This window comes from Hoplias malabaricus, chromosome 8, assembly GCF_029633855.1.
Source record: "Hoplias malabaricus isolate fHopMal1 chromosome 8, fHopMal1.hap1, whole genome shotgun sequence".
In the NCBI taxonomy this organism is placed as follows: domain Eukaryota; kingdom Metazoa; phylum Chordata; class Actinopteri; order Characiformes; family Erythrinidae; genus Hoplias; species Hoplias malabaricus.
The window spans coordinates 37,819,886-37,827,370 of record NC_089807.1 but is presented as its reverse complement, the minus strand read 5'-3'; the positions used below and the strand labels follow the sequence as shown (position 1 = coordinate 37,827,370).

The 7,485-nt window shown below is 37.5% G+C and overlaps 1 long non-coding RNA gene across 2 annotated transcripts; it reads right to left on the bottom strand.

The window, feature by feature from the left end:
• Positions 1-1,075: 1,075 nt before the first annotated feature.
• Positions 1,076-5,007, bottom strand: LOC136706107 (uncharacterized). 2 transcript variants are annotated; one of them, XR_010804117.1, is made up of 3 exons: positions 4,889-5,007; positions 1,589-1,829; positions 1,076-1,323 (listed from the first exon to the last, which is right to left on the bottom strand). It is a non-coding gene; the product is annotated as an uncharacterized lncRNA (long non-coding RNA). The 2 variants fall into 2 exon arrangements; XR_010804116.1 differs by having other exon boundaries at positions 4,793-5,002.
• Between the last annotated feature and the right edge of the window lie 2,478 nt (positions 5,008-7,485).

Here is a 7,485-nt window from a genome sequence, read left to right as displayed (position 1 = left end):
TGAATTAATGAATAATTCTGCTATATTATATGTAATGTCACTCAGCATTATAGCCTACTTCTCCAGGCTGAGACTGGACAGGTAAAGACACTACATATTACTTAAGGGCTCCCAATCATGGAGCTTAACAAAATGAATTAAATAATTAATTATTAATCAAGTAATGAATTATCACTGACTCCGCTACAATGTACACATTCAAATGCAAGTCAGGAGAGACAATGATAGGTTGAAAATACCTTTTAATGGTATTTATTTTGGCTAAACAAAACACACACTTAAGGCTTGAGCATATGCATGACATCAGTTGATGCTTTAATAAATATTATCATTTCTTTTTTGCCACTTTTTGCTAAAGAACTAGTCCAAAATACAGTAACTACGTTTTTTATCTAAAAACTGCAAATATTCCCCTGAGTGTCAGCATTCCAGACAGATTAATGATCAAGGATTCCCACTGGAGTAAGAGCTGCAAATGCATCATCATATTGACTTAATGCCCTGTGACGGACTGGCGCCCCCTCCAGGGTGTATTCCTGCCTTGCGCCCAATGATTCCAGGTAGGCTCTGTACCCTGAACTGGAGAAGCGCTTACAGACAATGAATGAATGAATATTGAGTTAATTGTAAATAATAATTTCCTATTTTTTTATGAATATACATTCATATACCTATTGATATACTTTTTGCTCTACATTTATTTTCATAGGTCGTTGCCCTGACATGAGTTCTATACTGATCTCAGCATTCCTGTTCTAGTCTGTTCTGTACATAGTATATAACTAGTTCTAATACATATGACTTATCAGAAATGTAAAATCACAACCATTTTAAAACAAATTTGTAAAAAAAAAAAATTACATTGTTAATTTCTTGTCAACTGTCTTTATTGCTCTGTGTTTAGTAATTTCAAATAAATCTTAGCATTTTCCTCTTGTCTTTCTTTCATCGACTTGCAACAGTGAACTTTTGATTGTGTTATTTGTAAAGACATAAATATTACAAACGTATTGTTCATAAATACGCTTTATTTCTTAAAATACATAAGCAATGTTATAAATGTAAATATGTGTAAACAGACTGGAATAAATTGCAATGAAAACTGGAATAAAGCAGCAATCAAAAAGAGGTAATATGATGAGGTTTATTATACATTTACAAATGAAAATTGAAGACCTTGATGCCACCGGAGAGAGAGGGTTTGCTTTTTAAAGGTGAGGGACAAAAACCAGTGTGAGCCCTGAGGATCAGCGCTGGCGTCCTGGGAGAAAGCTGAACTGCCAGTGCCCAGAGATCCACCTCACTTCTCTGATGAATGATTATCTAGTGGAACAGATCACAGACGCAACCACGTTAGGCTAATATTTTACTTCATACACTCATCATAGAAAATCATACTGAAATTTTATATTTCAATTTCATATAGACACTTTGTTCTAGAAATGCTTCCATGCTTGTGTTTATAATTAATTATTTAATAATACATGGAAATTGTGTCTGCTTGTATGATGTCATTGGTATCATGTAATTGTTTTGTGTAGTATATTTTACACATTGCCAAGATCTAAGTAAATACAAGCTACTGAACCTTTTTCATTTTGGAGAACCCAGACTCTCTCCTCCTCCTCCTCCTCTGCATCTCTGGCACTTCTTTCCCTGTCTCTGCCTCCTCTACCTTGTCTGGTTCACCTGCCAGCACCTCACCAGGCCCTCCACGTTCCTCCCTTCTCCTCCTACTTCTCTATCTGCCACACTTCTTCTAGCTTGTATTCTCTGTAGTCTGCCTCTCGTTTTGCTTGACACCAGTGAAGGCACTTAACAACTCATACCTATAGGGTACCCAGAGTATAATATTCATACATTTTTACTGTAGGAATTTGAAATAATATTATTTTAAAATTCATAAAAATAACAGTTAAATTACATAAATGGCAGAATTGTTTATGCTATTTAAGGGTTAAATCAAACCACTGGCCCACTCCACTGCAGCCTTGAAGAATGTATTCTCAGGTGCCCAGATAATATTTATACATTAATACTGTAGGAATGTGGAGTAATAGCATTGAAATAGTCATAAAAAATAACAATTCCATAAATTGCAAAATGAGGGCCATAAAATGGTTAAATCAAACAGTTACCAAACATATTATGCTGAAGATCATGTTCTCAGGTTCAAAGGGGAAAATCATACATTTTTACTGTAGGAATTTGTAGAAATATTAAATAAATTTCATGAGTATGATGTTGAAAGTGTAAGTGTTGAGGCAAGGGTGAGGTGTCTTCTGGCCACCAGGGGGAGGCCTCGAATCACGCACACTACTTAGGCGTGACTCTCGTCAACTGTGGGCTATATAAACCCCCGGGTGCTGGGTCTTTGCTAAACTTTGAGCTAAAATCCCCGTATGTAATCTGGTGTCTGAGGACAGAGCCTGTTGGCTACATCTCCTATCTTTCTTTGTGAAGGTGCCTGTGGCTTCACAGTCCTTTTTTTCTGAGTCTCTGTCTTTCTTATGGAAGCAAATCCGTCTCATCAGACTTTGAAATATTACCACCTTTGAATTTGTAGCAGTGAATTTTTTTTTGCACTGAAATTATGAATCTGAATATAATTGCTCTTGAATAGAACTCGTGAATTTTCAAGAACACGTTTTCACTGTTATTATTCAAGGTTAATAAATTCAGATAAAAAAAATTAAAGCTCAAAAAAATCCAAACAGTATATTTCGAAGTTGCTCAAATTCGGTAGACGAAATTCTACGACGGAGTTTTAGGGCCACAGCGTTGAAAAAAAAAACAAGATTCCGAGATTAAAGTCAGAATTCCGAGAAAAAACTCGGAATAATTCTGAGAAAAAATCTCGGAATCATTCTGAGAAAAAAGTCGGAATAATTCGCTGCGTATAATGGAGCAGACACAGTGTAACTGGAATGCAGTGTGTTGCTTAAGTCATACTATGGTATAGATTTCAGGAATAAACACTCTTCTCTTCCGCATCAGGGCCACAGTGTGATTAGTGTTTAAACCCTGAATCAGTGCACGAACCCAGGGCATGTAGTTTCACGATACAATTAATGATCACGAAAATGATGGATCCAGAGCGAATAGAACTCCGGCGCCCACGAGGCTCCATCGCGTTACGGCTCGGACTCGTACAAGAAACTAAAGCCTTATGCATTAATTATTTATTAAACGCATTCACACGACATGACGCAGCCCCTGACTGAGATGCATAAAGGCTTTAATTTTTTGTACGAGTCCGAGCCGTAACGCGATGGAGCCTCGTGGGCGCCGGAGTTCTACTCTGTTACACTGTGTCTGCTCCATTATACGCAGCAAATTATTCTGAGATTTTTTCTCAGAATTATTCCGAGTTTTTTTCTCGGAATTCTGACTTTAATCTTGGAATTTTATTTTTTCCCCCACGCTGTGGCCCTAAAACTCCGTCGTAAAATTCAGATACCAAAATACGAGTTAAAAAAAATAAATTCAGATACACATCCGGGTCACCAAGGATGAGCAATCGATTCATCTGGATTTTCTCTTTCGCCTTAAATGGTGCAGTAGTTGCATTCTATCGCCGCTAGATGGCGAAATAGGAACACAACTTCCACACCGTGGAAAAACTACACGTTTAGCTTCCTTCCGCGGATATTATCTCTTTATTTTCATAGTGTCTCAAAAATCTGAAAGGCTCACTAAAGACACAATATAACAGACTATTAATATCCTGAAGATGAAGAAATTTTACTGTGGAATTGTTTTGTAATGGCCCTGTGAACAGTAAAAAAACTAATTTGCCGTATTTCAGGATTAGTCTGAAAATCTGGTGTTACTAGCCTCGTATGTACACTTTAGACTTATTATTATTATGAGACTCAAAGGATGAAGGTGTTTTCTCTTTACTGTTTAAAAGTTTCAGATCCGCATTACATCCTATTCTACAGAATCACAAAAACAATTATATTCCATGCTATTGTGTAACAGCTTAAATTCTATTGCAAAAGAAATCCTCATTTCACCTTCTCCACTTGTGAAATAATATCAAATCACTCTTTAAACGTCTTAAACTGTAAATGTGCATCACACTCATCTGTTCTGCTGTAACTCTCCAGTGTCGCTGGTCTCTGTCGCTAACTTTTGGAAACTATTGAGAGGCTCCACGATTTTCCATTGATGTAAAAAAAAAAAAAAAACCCTGGGACATTGGAGTGAATGGAGTTGATGCAATCTCCCTATATTCGGCTCTGCTAGTAACTGAAAAATATGGTAGAATATGCAATCTCTGTGCTTAATAGCCCAACTTTTATTCTGGGCTTTAGGTCAGTAACGAGAGTACAACAGATGGCTAATTACTGTTATAAAAGCGGTTTGTATATAAAGTCTTGTTAAGGTAGCTAGCTAACATAGATGGATATGAGAGTTAGTGAAGTGTGTTCAGGTTTTGAGAAAGCCCTCTAGACATGCAGCAACCCAGACAGCAAGCATATATAGGTCCACTGGCATAAAAAGTCTGGCACACCACTGACTGTAGACCACTCAGATTACTGTCCTGTACAGGATATAAATCATTTTTAATCTACTCAAACATATTTTCATAAATTCAGAGACTTTTATTCTGGTAAAAAAAAAAACTAATACAAATAATACCAACAATTATGAGAGACACAATGAGTCTAAGCTTGATATAAAATGATTATGCTAAAAATGTTGACACTGTGCTGGATTAAAATTATTTACTAATCTTATTTATAAAGAATAACAAAAGAACATTATAAATGCAGTATTTTACTACCTTATCTACGTAGGAATCAGCTAATAGTTGGCTAATATTTTGGGTATGGGGTGAGCTTTGACTCAGCAAATATGTCCACCTCAATATCAAACTCACTCCTATGTCCATGATAAAACTCCATATAGCTGTGCATAGCCACATTAAACTACACATGCTTTACTCCAGGGGTGTCAAACCAAATCCAAGGAGGGCCGTGTGGGTGCAGGTGTTCTTTTCAACCACGCAAAAGCCCCACACTACTGAAAGTCAAGATCTATTGATTAGATCCAATTATTAAAAACAGGTGGAGTGAGGTGTGGCTTCTGCGTGGTTGGAAAGAAAACCTGCACCCACACGGCCCTCCGTGGATCTGGTTTGACACCCCTGCTTTACTCTAACCTGTTACATTGAATAAATAAGTATTTGTAATTCTTAAAATGTAAGAAAATGTTCTTGGTCTTCTTTGCTCTTTGGTGGTAGATCATCTAGTATTTTTTTTTTAAATAAAATGAACAAGAAAAACAAAAACAAGAAAAGCTCAAAACAAGTGTCAATAGCAACAGTAAAATAAGCTGTTTGGCAGTGGAAGAGAAGATTTGGCAAATTTTTCATGGGCACAGCCCGCATCAGCTTTAATGCTCAACCCACAAATGCATGTTCCTTACAAATGTGGCATCAATTAAAAGGGAAATTAACAGGCTTTCCAGTGGTATAAGATTTATTGCCAAGAAGCAATAAATAATAAAGATATAATCTACCAAACACAAATTTCCTTTTTGTGCTAAGTTTTATATTCTTAAAGGGTTTCTTCCGGGTGCTGCGGTTTACTCCTACAGTCCAAAAACACACGTTGGTAGGTGGATTGGCGACTCAAAGGTGTCTGTAGGTGTGTATGAGTTGCCCTATGAAGGACCCACCACGACCCTGAACTGGATAAACAGTTACAGATAATGAGTGAATATACATATATAATTTTTTTTTCTATCTCATCGTTGCCATTGGCCTAATGGTTAGGGGACTGGTCTTAGGTGCCGGTTCGATCCCCAGGAACGGCAGGAACATCCATGACTTAAGTGCCTGGGAATGGCTGCTCATCGCTCTAGGTGTGTGATCACAGACCCTATGCACGTGTGTGTGTGTGTGTGTTCACATTACCGACGAAGGAGAATCCACACATTCCCCTCAGAATGCCAGCAGCTCTGATGAAGTGGTCGCTGTGTCCAAGGCTGTCTTTGACCAAAGGCCAAAGGGAAGAAGTCCAATGCTGCAAGGCCTGTGTCTGCGAGAAGCTCCAGAAAGCTAATAATAATTAGTGCTAGCTAATTCTGCTATATTATGTGTAATGTCGCTAAACATGATGGCCTACTTGTCCAGGCTGAGACTGGACAGGTAAAGAAACTACATATTACTTGCGTGCATGCATGTTTTGATCTAATGTGCATACACCCAGTTTACATCAGATTTAGAAGTTCAAAAGACACATGCTCTTTAAGATTTGGGTTGAATATCTGGTTGTACATGTCTAGAAAGATTTTTTTATCTCTATCCAAAATAAGAAGTAGAAAATTTGACTGGTGTCTGACAGTGCCAGGAATAGCACAAGCTAAAACTGACCAGAAGAACAAGATGATTCTTAATAAACTTTTGTAGGTGTGGTCTCTGAACCAATAAATGCCCACCCCGTCCAATAACAGACTTAAAACACTAAGGGTGGTTTCCCAGATTAAGCCTAGTCCTGGACTACACTGCATTTTAAATTGTGATTTTTCCATTGAAAGGAAGATTTAGTCCAGACTTAATGCCTGTCTGGGAAACCACCCCTATGTGTCATAATGCACACCGTAACACTCTTAATTGGGAAATAAAATAGATGTGAAATAAAAAGTGCATAGAAATGATAAACAACATGTAAATAAAAACAGGAGAAAAATGAATGTATAAACGTGTACATATCACATTGTCACGCCCTTGTCCTGTCATGTCTGTTTTCCCTGCCATGTGCTCACTTAGCACATGGTTCTGTTTGTTATTATTCATGTCTCCACCCTAGTCCCGCCTTAGTCCTGCCTCTGTCCCGTTATTGTCTCCAGGTGTTCCTTGTTTGTCCTGTCCTGATATACCCCTGTAGTTTGTGTGCTCCTTTGTCTGGTGTTGTGTGCGTAGATGTATGTTTCCTCAGTCTTTCTGTTTACATGTGTCTACCCCAGTTCATGGCTGTCTCTTGTCTGTCTTTGGTTAAGTTCATAGTATAGTCTTGTCTAATTCCATGTATTTACCCGTGTTTATTTTGATTTTGTCCTTGTTTAAATAAAATTCCTTGCGTTTACGTCCGTCTCCTCGTCCTCCCTGCGCAGCCGTGACACACATCATGAATTAAAATATAGAATTTTATTGCAATTTTCCATATTACATATTTATTTTACTTTAGTGGACCCTGCTGTATCTGCACTGTTCTCGTTTATACATTTCTAATGAGCTGCCTTTCGGAGATGACAGTGAAAAACTCAAAAATGGAACCATTTCACCTTTGACAGAAATGTTCTCAGGTTTTAACTATAGTAAACTATTGGAGGGCACCATCACTTACATTATTTTTATGGCAGAAGTCAGGAACATATTTTTTCAAATGTGAGAGTATTGTTTACAGAACATTTGTTGGCATTTTGCTAAATAAATTGGCCTTTAATCTCACTCAGATTTCCTCTGCTCACACT